The 14,104-nt window shown below is 44.0% G+C and overlaps 1 long non-coding RNA gene across 1 annotated transcript in view; it reads left to right on the top strand.

The window, feature by feature from the left end:
* Positions 1–211: 211 nt before the first annotated feature.
* Positions 212–14,104, top strand: part of LOC310833887 — a 45,448-nt gene continuing 31,555 nt past the window's right edge. The window contains exon 1 of the long non-coding RNA XR_014558986.1: positions 212–285. This is a non-coding gene — a long non-coding RNA (uncharacterized lncRNA). The remainder of the gene's footprint in view (positions 286–14,104) is intronic.

Genomic DNA, 14,104 nt, shown 5'->3' with positions numbered 1-14,104 from the left:
AATGGCCAGTGTAACCCTACGCATGTTCCTCTGAAAGGAAGTCCTACTGTGTTCAAAGAGGTTTGCTCTCAAGTCAGCGTGCGTAGGGTTCTGCGTAGGTGACTGCTGCAGATTAGGACTGGTAGGGTGGAAGGCAGGGAGGCCAACAGTAGGGGGAGCCAAAGTCAATGACAGGGAAATTAATTCTAGTTTTGTTTTCATTCTGCTTCCTGTTGAGTTCTACAAGGGCAAAACTGAGATTGAGGAGAAGGAAGATGACCAGCCGCGCCATTCCCTGGACTAACTGTAAGTATGAAGTGAGGTCTGGGCTTGGTGGAGCAGTGCTGGATTTTTCCTAATGGACCAGACACCGTTGATAAGATTGTAAGCCTAAAAAGTACTTAGGCTTGGCTGGAGTGTACCCGATATGTGGGGTTGAGACTGTGATTTCAATGAGTGTGTTGTAAACGTATCACACGGATTTCTGCTAATATACAGCATTAGTAGCAAGTGGCAATCTTGAATGATGTAGATAGTCCTGCTTCCTATATGAAGGCTAAGGAGGGAGACTGGATTAATTAGTTTCTCCAGTCTGAGTATTTAAATTCTCACTGCTCTTCTTCTGTATAGGAATTCAAGGGTGAGTTGTCAGTAATAATTTCTTGAGAGATTTTTAAAAACCCGTGTCTCCCTCCCTTATTAGTTTTAATCAAGAGTCACGGCTCCCTAAGCTTGCTTTGAAAATTATTACCTATCAGCAAGACGGAAGACCAACATATGAGCTATTGACAGCAAAAGAGGAGAAGTTCTTCATGATAGCTAGCTGTTGAGACAAGAGTCCCTTGTTTTGTTTTGTTTGTTTTGTTTTATCCATCTACCTGAAATGAAGTTCTTAAATAAAGCAACAATAGTCGAACTCTATGATGGCATTCGCTTTGTTTTACAGGCAGAGGCTCTGACCCAAGGATTTGTGGGCGTTCCTAAGGGGCGTGTTATGCCAAGAGATCTGCAACTGGATCTTCCCACAAATATTCTTACTTTATGTTTCTCCCCTGTGACAAATAGCAGCATGGTCAGCACAGGGCAATTAATTAATCAATAATTTTAAAAGAATGAACCTGGCATTCATTTGGCAAGCTGAAGTCTACGTGGAAGGACCAACAGCTCTTAGCTCCATTAGTATGTCAAAGTTAGACCACAGCATCAAAAATAATACAGACCACAAACATCATATATTTTAGCGTACGCAAGGAAAATAAAAGGTATCAGACAGCATGTTCACATGCACAATCAATAGCATATTGATTTTGATAACTTTCCCTTATCCTTGCAGCCTGACGAGCAAATCTGGCAACAACCCTTCTAATCTATTTTTGATTTCCTTAATTTTAATTAAGAGCAACAACAAATGAACATACCAGAAGGTTTGCCCAGTCAGCTGAGGTTTCCTGAGCATAGCTTCCTGACTTCATTTACAAAATGCTACATGGGGGTGATGCTCTTCCATTTCAACACAAACCCATAGCCATTTTTCATAACTAATATTACTCAGTCCCCTGTTAAAATGGCACAGTTGTAATGAACTGTGATCTCAAAGATGTAAAAGCATGTCTCAGCATCCATTTGCAGAGTGATGCTAAGCAATCTGGCCTATACCTTTCCACTCACTGAATCTATATGGAGTATTTCATTTTAGTGTCACATCAGAGCTGAAGAGTCCTAAAGTCTATCAAGTCTTAACTAGAGTTTTACACAAATGGTCCCTTAAAATTCTCCACTCTGTTTATGAGCAGAGAAATTTGGGAGTGCTTTCACTACATTTCTCCAACAGTTTCTCAAAGATTCCTCACCATTAGTAGTTGCAGTAGCATAATATCCCCCCCCCCCTTAATGCTATTGCAAGTGGCAGTAGCAGCAAGTGTGTTGGCAGCTTGGTCACCATTTTGTATCCTCCACAATGCTTCAGACACAGAGTTGTTATGGGGCACTGTGAGAGGAAAATGGTGGCTACTACAAAAAATGGTGGAGAGCATTTGGGAGGAATTCTTTGGCACTTTTCTAGGAGGTTGACTAAGATAAAGAAAAATATCACAAAAAGAGTAGATTGTCTGCAACACTTTTTATATGAACAATGCCATGGTCTCTCTCAACAACTTCTTTCCAGACCCATGGCCATTGCTCTGCTGTTTGAGTTTTATATGACACAAAAATATCATCCATGTTTTTATTAAATTGAATTTTGTTTAGCCTTCTTTTCAGAAGGGAAAATATTCAGAGGTTGAACTGTTTGGCGTGGGAAGAACAAAGCAGAGTAACTCAGATATTGGAAGCTTATAGGCTCAATTTATAGGCCCGTGCCATCAAACAACTATTGATGCTTGAGAGTTTCCAATTGCTGGTAATGGACGGGGGGGGGGGGGGTGCGTGAGGAATAATGTGTTTGATCGATCAGCATGGACAAATTTCATTTAGAGGATCAATAACAGTTTATACTTGACAGAGCTGAGGGAGCACATTTATTTTTCCCTTGGATTGAATAAATGTTTTCAATGGGACCACAAATATAAAGCAAATCTAACCGTTTCTTAACTTGAGGCAGATATGTGTTATTGCAAGCAATGTGTATTTAAAACTAATATACAGGGCAATGGATAGCCAGAGGCTGAAGTTGCTGAACGAAATGAATGTATAGTTTATTAAAATGGAACATATGGCAAGTAGACGGGTTTGTTTTCCTAGCTGCGTGAAATCCATAACAGAAGCAATCATTTTTCTTAAAAGCACAGTTGTTTGTTTGTTTGTGTATGTGTGTGTGTAGTGTGATGTAGTAAGGCTAAATCAGCAAAACCTTTTTTTTTTTTTTAAATCATGAAATGTAAGAGACCAACTTAGCTGTCATATTTCCATCAAAATATGATAATGGCTTATTGCATTACATTCTGACAGTATACTGTACAAAGTTGTCAGTGCTTAAGAACTACAAGCCAAGTAGCTGTTGATGCAAATTGCATGCTCACCATCAACCTTTGCAGTAATTACAATCATCTAGCGCATACCAGATTCTTTTTCAAGGGATAGGAGCACAACCACTGTGTGTCTATACACATACACATGAAGGTGATATAACCCAAACAATGTGCACACACTATGTGAAGAGCATGGCCCTGTTGCTTCCAAATAGATCAGCAGGTGTAAAGGGCAAATGGGGTTTCTAAGGTCAATTCTCAAGACCAAAGTAATATGTTGAAATGTGAGTGTGACTTACACTGGGATCAGTTGGAGGCAAGGTAAACTGATTACATTTATTTCACCCTGAATCCAAAACCATACCATTTGCAATGCGTCCAGATTTTACTGGTGCACAGTGGGAAGGCTTAGACTGTAAAAACTAGACACACCATTTACATGCAATTGCTGCAGTGCCTGTTTTGGAGGCAGCTTGTTGTGGAGATGTTTGTAAGCAGGTCAGGAGTCGGCTTCACCTGCTGAGCAGCAGCCTGAAGGCGCAGAAGGCGAAGTGACTCCAGCTACTGCTGATCGGCCTTCTTGCTCCTGATGAGAACCAGGTGGTTTCAGCTTTCTTAAGCAGGGTTTCCAGCCTCTGTCAGTTTCTGGAAACAACATTTATCATTCCTGACCAGACTGTTCTGCTTCTTGCTTCTTATAGCCTTGGACCCATGGTTTTCTTGACCCCCCGGATTGTCTGACTATGTGAACTGGGATACTCCTGACCTTAGGACTGGACTGGACCTTGTTTATGTACTCTGACTCCAGACAAGTACCCCCCCCCCGAGACTTGGCTGGTTGGCAGGCTTCTCCTTCCACTGAGCTCTGCTGTATCTGGCAACACAGGACCATGGCAGCAGGTGTATCACTCAACCTCTAAGAGGATTTCTAAACACACTAAGGGATAATTCAGATATGTCTGCACTAATAACTGGCATTATGCAAAAACTTGCACTAGCAACCCATTCCCCTCAAGCTTTTGATATGAGTTAGTCCCCACCCTCCCCAAAGCCCCAGAAATCTCCATTGATGTTGCATTACATGTGTGTGGCATTTTTCACATACGTTTCCCTATGGAGCAATCTGTAGTACTGCGTGCAGCTAAGAAACGGAGCGTTGCGGTTTGGTAGTGCAGGGCATATGCAATGAGCCGGAGGTCTTTGGTTCACATATCACCTCAGGTGGTCTTGTGTCCTCCTTGGAAAAGGAGGGTCCTCCATTGTCAGCCCAAGCTTATGGGGAAGAGCAGGAGTCTTGAAGTTGTCCATCAACAGTCAGCATTTGGACAGCAGACTGAAAAGTCAATCAGATCAAGGCGGATGTGCAGGGCATTTTTTCAGCCTGAACTCAGTTCTGGCACCTCCCAGGTGGGCACCGTTGCCACTATAAGAGAACAAGGGAGGTGTTCATGGTGAGTTCCAGCACCTCTTGTTCTAGAAAAATAGCTCTGGGGATATGTATTTTTATTTAGACAATAGTAACTATTTCTCAATCTGCAGCTATACCTAAAATCTAGCATATGAAGCATTTCCTATTCTTTTTGTTGTTGCTGTTGAAAATTAGAAGTGGCTGCCCAAATTTCACTTAAGCTATGAGCTCTGTAGGTGGCCTGTGGCAAGTTACAGCCTCTCAGCCTGTCCCAACCTTATCATCTGTAACATGGGACTGACAAGTTGGGCCCAACTTATAGGGTCACTGTGAAGATTGCCAAGATAGTATATGGAAAGTGCTTTGAGCGAGCACCAAAAGCCTAAATAAACACGAAGCCCTATTCTTAGCATGGTAGGCAGCCCTGTTCTTTAAACTCGCTGAGCTTCAGCAGTGAGAAGTCAGTTACAATAAAGGACATTGTGTAGGCCACTGGCTATCTCAGGCACACTTTCTTTCAAAAGAAACAACAAGAATGGTTTAAAATGCATATTGTCTGTGCATGTTTCGGTAACCAAAATGCCAGCTATGCCTGCCTTAGGGCTGCTTGTATGTCAAATGATTAAGTCTTCAAGACTCATAACCACAGGGTCATTATCAATGGTACTTTTAGGTCATTGTGCGCTCTACACCGTTTGAGGCAATGGTTGACCTTTTGACAACACTGCTGGGTAACATGGTTTCTGAGGGCATAAATAATCATTGTTAATTTGTTATGTGAGGGGCTGTTTTGTTTTTACAAAATGTGTGCATATTATAAGACTATGTGACTTAAGGATACTCAATTAGGAAAGCAAAACAGTTTCGCTTGGATTTCTGTCTTTCTCCCCTGTGACTTTTAAAGTCGGAGGAAGGATGGGGAGGGGGCTATATGCGCCAACCATAATAGTCTAAAAGATAAAATTAGATCCATATGCCAGGGAAGGGCCATAGCTTGGCGGTAGACCACCTGCTTTTCATGCAGAAGGTCCCAGGTTCAATCCCTGGCATCTCTAGTTAGGGCTGGAAAAGATGCCTTCCTGAAACCCTGGAGATCTGCTGCCAGTGCAGGGACACTGAGCAAGATAGTCTGATGGTCTGATTTGGTATAAGGCAGAGTCCTATGTTCCTGTATCGTCTCACAATATAACAGGAAAGCTATCCAGGATAGCTAAGCTGTGGCCTTCAAGATTCTGCTGCCCTACCACTTCCATCAGCCTTCACTAACTTGACCAGTGGTCAGGGATGATGGGAGCAACCACTGGAGGGACACAAGTCATCCATTCCCACTTTAGACCCATGGATATCAGAGGGACCAATTTCACTGCATGAACCTGAAACTGCATAGTTTACTCCTTCAGTACATTGCTTTGATTTCCAAGAGTTTACTTAAGAGTAAGTGGGTGGAAGGTTTTGGTATCTGATGTTTGGAAGGCCGGAAAATAGAAAACTGCCTTACTGCAAGTCAAACTATTTGTCCATCTAGATCAGCATTCTAACTCATAGGGGTTTATTCTGAGACTCTCAGGGGTCTTTCTGATTACCTGGTCATTTGATTCTTCATTACAATTCCATAAATGTTAGGGTTTTAACTAGTCCTTTTGGGGGGGGGTGCGCAGGGGTACGCATACCCCTAAACATTTTGTGAATCTTTGTATTTTTGTCCATTTACTGTATTTATTTCCCCCCGATTTGAACTATAAAATGATGATTTTCTTGAGAGTACCCCTAAACATTTTTAAAGAAAAAAAGCACTGGTTTTAACATTCACTTTGATCAACAGTCTGTTCCTTTCTTTCTTTACCAAGAGCCCAGACTCTCCCTTTATAAGCAACTAATTCATTGTGGAAGCTTATTTAACCACTTGTTTTCCTTGTTTTCTTGGGGAAGGGAGTGGGGGGTGGGAAGAGAAGGACCGCACCCTACAATTTTTTTAAAGTTCGTGCTACAAATTTTCAAGAGAAATTTTGAGACAGAATTGGCCACACATTGTTTGAAAACTGTATACTTCAAGTAAGGAATGCAGCAAATCAGCTTGCCAAGAGCCCAGCTGCTGCTGCTGCTGAGATACTGTATCACACTATTAATTAAAATACAAGTCAGTTCTTCCTCCCTCCCCCCCCCCCAGCACTTGTAGCCTGTGGGTATCCAATGCACTACACTTGATTGAGTCAGGTGGCGACGGCAGCAGCAGAAGCAGCACAAGCATTCGTGATTCTGTGTGCTTGGAGTGATGGCATGAGAAGGCAGTGAGAAGAGGAGGGATGTAAAGCCCTTTTCTGTTCTCTTTTATATCAAGACAAATGTGCTGCAATGCTCAGACTGCTAAAAGAAGAAGAAGAAGACTATAAGAGATCTACCCTTAAAACCTTTCCACTGTGATTTAAACAAGGGGGTCAAACTCCTCCGAAACTCTGAGTCTTGTAGCGTACTCAGATCTTTGTATGGCCAAGGCAACTGTTTCCATGGTGATGCAAAGCATTTGACAATGGTCACTGTTTTGGTGAAGCAAATTAGTCCATGCAGGAGACCTGTATTTAGTAATAAGGTGGGATACTCCCCCCCCCTTTCCTGGGAAGGTGAGGCATCAAGGAACATGGGTGGGGGTGGGGAAAAAGAATTTTCATTATTCAGTGCAGAGCAAGTCATATTCAAGCACACCAAAAAAGCCAACAGCAGCAACAGGGGAATGGAATTAAAATATGTTATAGTTGGCAGTGTACAGCCAAATCATGAAATATATGTTTAAAATCAGAAAGCTTGGAAAACAAATTTCACTAGTCTCAGGTAAAAGTCCTGGTTTATGCAAAGTACTTTGATTTCTTTTCTGTCAAAAATGTCTGGGTAGGATTTTGTATCTTCTGTTCCCAAGTGCAGAACAATCAACCATTTTGTTAAACAGCAGCACTTCCTGGATCCAGCAAGGGATATAGCCTTACACTTACACCCACCTACCCACCCACACCCCTGAAATGGCTACAGATGTGCATCTGGGAAGATGGACATTTCTATGCATATCTCACTACTCACCTAAGCCTCTCTAAACTGATGCTATACAGTGGTACCTCGGGTTACAAACTTAATTCGTTCCGGAGGTCCGTTCTTAACCTGAAACCGTTCTTAACCTGAGGTACCACTTTAGCTAATGGGGCCTCCCACTGCCGCCATGTGATTTCTGTTCTCATCCTGAGGTAAAGTTCTTAACCCGAGGTACTATTTCCAGGTTAGCAGAGTCTGTAACCCAAAGTGTTTGTAACCTGAGGTGTTTGTAACCTGAGGTACCAATGTATGTCCTTTAATGCATTTTGGTATGCATATCCTTATCCAGAAGTATTAGCTTGGTTGCTTATTTAATTCTTTCTACTGAAAAAGCCTTCAGCAACTAGCTGCCTACTGCTAGGATCAATGACTAGTAATTGCAGCTCATTGGCTTTGAAGGGACTAATAAATCGAAACATTTCAATTTTCAATCAGAGATATAGCCAAAGAATGAGGGCTGGTTCAAACATTACATACTAGCAGGACCACACCCACTTTTGCTCTGGAATTCTAAGAAACAAACAAACAAACAAAGAAAGTGCAGTTTTGCAATCAATGTTTAAAATCAATGGGGTTTTGAAAGGTTCTGTCCATCGCCCCAATTCAAACTGGTATCCAATTGCATCCAGACAAATGGGAGCCGGCTCCTCAAACTTCAGAAAAGACTCTCCTCCTGCAAGAGAGGGGAATGGTTGTGGTCGGGAACCGGACTCCGCCTCAAGCAGGGGGCGTTAGCCCCCTGCCTCCCACTCACCTGGCTGGCGCCCATGCCCACGGGCAGGCACCCAACCAGGTGAGGGGGCGTGTTTAGCAGCCTAAATTGCTGTGGCACCAGCCTTCCAGCCTCGGAAAGCTGGACCTTAGAAAGGATTTAAAACCTAAGGTGTGCTGGTAATTCAATAAAGGGCAATGCCAAAGGCAGTCTTGTAAGTACCCGCACGAGTGTGAGAGATATGCAGGGGCTCACCCAGCCACAGCGTGTTACAAAGGGAAGCGGCCCTTTCGGGGAGGTCGGGCTTCCACCATTCTAGTTCCAGACGAGCCCCCGCAGCAGGGAACCATCGATAAAGTCCTTCTGGGTCTAGCATTTTCTCCAATTCAGCTTTCTCCTCTCCTCAACCTCTTGTCTATCCATCTGGACGGAAGTGCAGCATCCTATCTTTGGAAGGGTTTCTCAGAGGGTTTCAGAATCCCAGTAGTTGGCTCCTTAACCGCGAAGGACTCTCCTAATCAGAAGTCAGTAAGGGAAATGATGCTCACCTCGCCCCACAGGTAGCTAGCCCCACCCCTAGGTGCACACCATGTGTGTCACTCTGGGTGCCAGAGCAGCTAGCTCCGCCTCTGGAGTCACACTATGGCATACAGCTAATTGGGATGAACCCAACAGGGCCGCCAATTAGCCCCTGCTTGGTCTCCAGGAGAGAGGCACCCCTTCCCAGACCCACCCCCCTTTTGAGATTATTAGGCAACCAAATGTATCATTCCATAACACCTCATACAGGAATTATTTTTTCCTGGGGAACCTGCCTTTTTCTCCCAGATCAACTACAAGAGCAAGACCACAGCTTTAACAAAATGACAGCCCAAACAGGAAGACACATGGGAGCAATAGTACTGCTTTGAAGTGTTCCAGATCCATTTTCTGTTGTCCCAATGAGCAGGGCAGCTGTGGGCAAAATTGCAAAGAAGTACAATAATGATTTAGTCCTTAGTCCTAGAATCTAGTAAGCCTTTAAGCCCAACAGACGGAATCGCATAATTTCAATGCTTTAACCATATTAGGGAACATGTATAGTTAGTAAACAAATTGCTAGTTTTGTGAGAAATAACACTTCACTGAAGTGGATAACACTTTGGCCAAGAGCTCACCTTTGGCAATCTTCTAAAACATGTTGCATATGTAGCAGTTCTTTCTAGCTAGAGTGAAACTGAAACCTGACATTTACAGTATCAGATAGAATTGTTCTGGAATGTCCTGGCTGTGTCTGGAATGTCCTGGCTGTGTCTGTAGTACAACAGTTTTGGAAATCTGTAGGAGAGCATCCCACCAATCTCTTGTCATACTAACAATCTTGTTATCAACTAACAATCAAAAGTGCTAACATTTTAGCTACGTTGGATGTTGGCTAGAAGCAACTGGTTTTCTGAAGCTAAAACTTACAATTTTGTTCTAGGAGTTACTTGATCACAATATAGAACTATTTGTTTATTCCTTATGAGTTTTACACATGATGAAAACTCAAGCAGATATTTTTATAATCACTGTACTATACTATGATACAGTGCATAATGAACATCCACATTCAGTTAGTCAGTGTGCCATCCCCCTTCAGATTCAGCACAGAGAGCACCAAGTGACTCAGAAACAAATCAGAAGTTTAAAAGTCATGATACAAAATGAGTCTTGGGGCCTGTGTGCATACCTAACCTTAAAAAATAAAATAACAAACAAACAAACAAACAAACAAACAAACAAACCGCACCACAGGGTAAGACTTCCAAAATCGGTTAAGACAGACCTTGAGATCTGGATCATGTTTCTGGAACGCTACAATGGAGCCTCCTTATGGCAGGAAATCCTCAACCTGTCCTCAGATTTCCAGGTTCACTGATGTCACTGGGTCCTTGGGCTTCAGTTTATTCTTTAGGGGATGCTGGTGTGCTCAACAATGGCCACCAGAGTAGCAAGGCGAGGCTATCACACAGGATCTCACTTTTCTGGAGTTTTTTCCCCTTAGTTGTGGCTGTTCACATTTGGACTGAGGAGTTCCAGAATCGCCGGGTGTGCTTCAGAACTGATAACCAGGCGGTGGTCAACATACTGGCTAAGCAGTCATCACGTTCCGAGAGGGTGTCACGCCTACTCCGATCATTCGTCCTCCAGTGCCTCGCTTCCGAGCATTAGCTCCTAGGGCTCAGCCACTGCCAGAACCCATTCCGGAGCACCTGTGGAACCTTGGAGACGTGAAGTGATTAAGGGAGTATTAGCATCTGTCGCATCCTCTACGCTTAGATCATATAAGAAGGTCTGGTGTGATTTCATGGGGTTCAGGTCCAAAGTATCCTCCCTTTCCACTAATGTTACACCCTCCACAGAAAACGTTCTGCAATACGCACCTTCATGGCCTAGGTTGAGCCTCGGAAACTTTGAGGATACACATAGCCGCTATCACATTCTTTAGTAGACCCATGTTTTTCCACCGATTCATGCTGTGACTTCATGGTCCACAGGGCAATTGAAGGTTGGAGTTGACTGTGGCCTCCAAATAACAAAGGCCGCAAGCCTATTTCTTATGAGCTGCTGTCCCAAATCCGTATGAAACTTAGGTCAATTTGCTGGTCCAAGTTTGAGGCCCGGGTGTTCTCTGCGGCATACGTTATAGCCTCCTTTAGGCCGGGCCCGCAAAACTTTAAAGATACACGTAGCCGCCATCAGCTTCTTTTGTAAAGCCATGTTTTCCTCTGACCCGTGCAGTGACTTCCTGATCCGCTGAGCTATTGATGGTTGGGGTAAGCTGCAACCCCCTAGAGCTGAGGGCCATAAGCCAATTTCTTACAGGCTGCTCTCTCAAATACGCATAAAGCTTAAGTCGATCTGTTGGACCAAGTTTGAGGCCCGCCTCTTTTCCGCAGCATATGCTAAGCCAATTTCTTACGGGCTGCTCTCTCAGATATGCACAAAGCTTAGGTCAATCTGCTGGACCAAGTTTGAGGCCCGCCTTTCTTCCCGCTGCATATGCGACCGCCTTTTTTGGCACCTAGAGAGTCGGTGAAGTAGTAGCCGAGGTTAACACAACTGGGTCAACGCGCGGCCTCCTCACGGAGGACGTGCAGTTGTCCGAAGCTAGCACGACGGTGTGGATACGTCAATCCAAAACGGATCAGGCAGGTAGGGGTTCCTTCATAAAACTTACAGCTTCAGCACAGCGGGGCCCATGCCCGGTCAAGGACACTAGATGGTACTTTTACCTCAGACTGCCCGGTCCTGGCCCGCTCCTGGTTCACGAGGATGGGTCACCTTTGTTGAGACACCAATTCACAAGGGTACTCCGCAAAGCTATTGATGCCTGTGGTTTATCTTCCCAGGATTATGCTGCACACTCATTCAGGATTGGCGCCACCACAACAGCGGCGCGCTTGGGTCTGCCGGCGGATAGGATTAAAGAAATGGGCTGGTGGAAATCCAATGCTTATAAAGGTTACGTTCGCTAGTATGCGCTCCGCTGCATTACCTCTACTTACCCGTCTTTCTCTTTCCTTTATTCTCAGCCGTTCTCAGAAAAAGTGTTTGGATTTGCGGCCACAGTATAGTTCATTGGGCCTGTGTCGGCTAGCTGCGGCCTCACCCCTAATCTTGGGTTGCCACCTGGAGTGCGAGTTTCCTGGTTTTCGAGACGAGGCATGCGTTGGGAAGAGCTTGTGCCATTGCTGAGGGAGAAAGTCGCCATGTTTGGCCCTCCCGACATCCTTTTCCTTCAATTAGGGGGAAATGACCTTGTTAACAGAAGACGTGCGGACTTGTCGTGGAACATAAAAAGAGATTTGGATGAGATTGCTGCCTTGTGTCCTGGAACAACGGTGTTCTGGTCCTCCTTCCTGAAAAGAATTGTTTGGCGCGGTGCGCAGAACTGTATGGCCATTGAAAAATCCAGGAAACTCTTAAATCGCGCAATAGCCCGTTGGGTGCTCTTTATGAATGGCCGAGTCATTTCTCACGACCATATCCGGATTGGCGATCAGGCCTTGTGCCGGAATGATGGGGTTCATCTTTCAGACCAAGGGAATGACATTTGGTTAAATAGCATCATCATCAGCATCAGGGATTGGTTACAGCTGTGAGGGTATTGGCGGCGAGCCTTTTGGGCTCGGGTGGCGGTTAGGCATTGGAATAATGTGGTGTGTCGAAGGGCTAGGTGTGGCCATCGCCTGCGCCTTCAATTTTGGGTATTCCGTTAAAGGAATCCGGCGGTCGTGTATTCTGTCCGATGTCTGCGTGGCGGGAGGCCATGGCATGACCCTCGGTGACATCAGGGGAGAGCTTATAGTTGGATTAGCATCAACAGGCTCCACCTACTGGTGAATAAACCCCCCTGTTTTAGACTCACCCTTCTCTGAGGGGGTGGAGTCAGCTGACGTAATCCAATGCCTAAGCCAATACCTTTTCACTTGCTGTAATCAATAAAGTTGTGGCCTTTTCTTGCCCATTAACCTTATATCATGTGTCCTTGTGTTTTCATTCCACTACGCGGGGATCGGGTCCTCGAACCACAACATTATGCAGAATGTTTATGGTATTTTTAGGAAGTGTCCAACTGCATCACAGGTAAACAACCTTCCAAAATATGTCGCAGATTTTGTACACAGGAGAAATTTACCTGAAGGACAAAATCTGATTCAAATGTAGACTGATACACGGAACAATCACACATGTTTTCTGTATGACGGTGTGTGTGGGGATACTGCCACCCACTGCAGCTTCTCAAATCATGCATATCACTTGCTGTTGTGTTATTGCTACATATTATGATCTACGTGTTAGTTTGTTTCATGCTTTGTTGGATGCAGAAGTTGCTTCAGTAAAAAAATAAAAAAATAAAATGCAACATTTGAAACAGCAAGAAATCACTCCCATTTAATATAAACTGCTCTGGAGCAAACTGAATCCCGGGTAATAATATTTAAACTTCGGTTGTCTTCTCTGCCATTGCCCGTTTTACATCAAAATATGATCTTCTGAGATTTGCAGTTCCAATCATTATCCAAATGCCTTGGGGACATAAAAGTAGATAATCAGAATTTCAAATAAATCGAAGGTCTATTTACATAGGCTTGTAGAGGCAATGAGCTATGTGAAATACACAATAGATTCAGATTGTTGCTGTAACTAGTATTTTATACAGTTCACTCACATTCCTAACAAACAATTCTGTCATTGTTCAGGATTACCTGTTCTGTTCCTGATCAGGAAATTACTACTCCTATCATATTGATATCCCTGGCGACACAGTCACATTTTTGAAGGAACATCTTTCCATATACCCCTGACCATTAGGTCTGGTCACAGACGACTTTGAGGTTGCGGTGCTCATCTCACTTTATAGGCCGAGGGAGCTGCCGTTCGTCGACAGACAGTTTTTCCGGGTCATGTGGCCAGCATGACTAAGCCGCTTCTGGCACAACAGAATACCGAAATCAGAGCAGCGCATGGAAACGCCGTTTACCTTCCCGCCAGAGTGGTACCTATTTATCTACTTGCACTTTTTGGCTTGCTTTCAAACTGCTAGGTTGACAGGAGCTGGGCCCGAGCAACGGGAGCTCACTCCATCGCATGGATTCAAACCACCAACCTTCTGATCGGCAAGCCCGAGGTTCAGTGGTTTAGACCACAGCGCCACCCACGTCCCTCCAAGAAGTCCTAAGATGTTTTAAAAATAGAACAAATAGTGATGATGATGATTATTTTTGCAAAGCATCAGTAATTTGATTTTGACTAGTGTGAGACAGACAGGAATTCCCAGTCCTTGCTGCTTATATACAGAAGTCAGGACTTACTCTTTCTGTATGAATAAAATGAATTAGTCAATCAGTCAGTGACAAAAACATCCTATGCAATCAAAAGATTTTTCATGTTAAGATTAATTTAGTGTAATGCAAGCTTAAATATTGCATAAGC

This window comes from Podarcis gaigeae (assembly GCF_964106915.1).
Source record: "Podarcis gaigeae genome assembly, chromosome: 1".
Taxonomy (NCBI): Eukaryota; Metazoa; Chordata; class Lepidosauria; order Squamata; family Lacertidae; genus Podarcis; species Podarcis gaigeae.
This window is presented reverse-complemented; position numbering and strand designations above follow the sequence as displayed.